Here is a 224-nt window from a genome sequence, read left to right as displayed (position 1 = left end):
TTTGCGGCAGCGTGGGCTGCAGTGATCACACAGTGGTGGAGCTCACAGTCCTACAGGACATGAGTCAGTAACATCAGAACCCTGAATTTTAGGAAAACAAAATTCCAGCTCTTTAAGGAGTTAGTCTATAGGACCCCCTGGGAAACAGCCCTCAGGGACAAGGGAACAGAACAGAGCTGGCAGATCTTTAAGGACGCTTTCCAGAGAGCACAGGAGCACTCGAT

Source organism: Buceros rhinoceros, unplaced genomic scaffold (assembly GCF_000710305.1).
Source record: "Buceros rhinoceros silvestris isolate BGI_N320 unplaced genomic scaffold, ASM71030v1 scaffold16943, whole genome shotgun sequence".
NCBI classification, from domain to species: Eukaryota; Metazoa; Chordata; class Aves; order Bucerotiformes; family Bucerotidae; genus Buceros; species Buceros rhinoceros.
The sequence above is the reverse complement of the archived record's forward strand: the minus strand, read 5'-3'. Positions refer to the sequence as shown.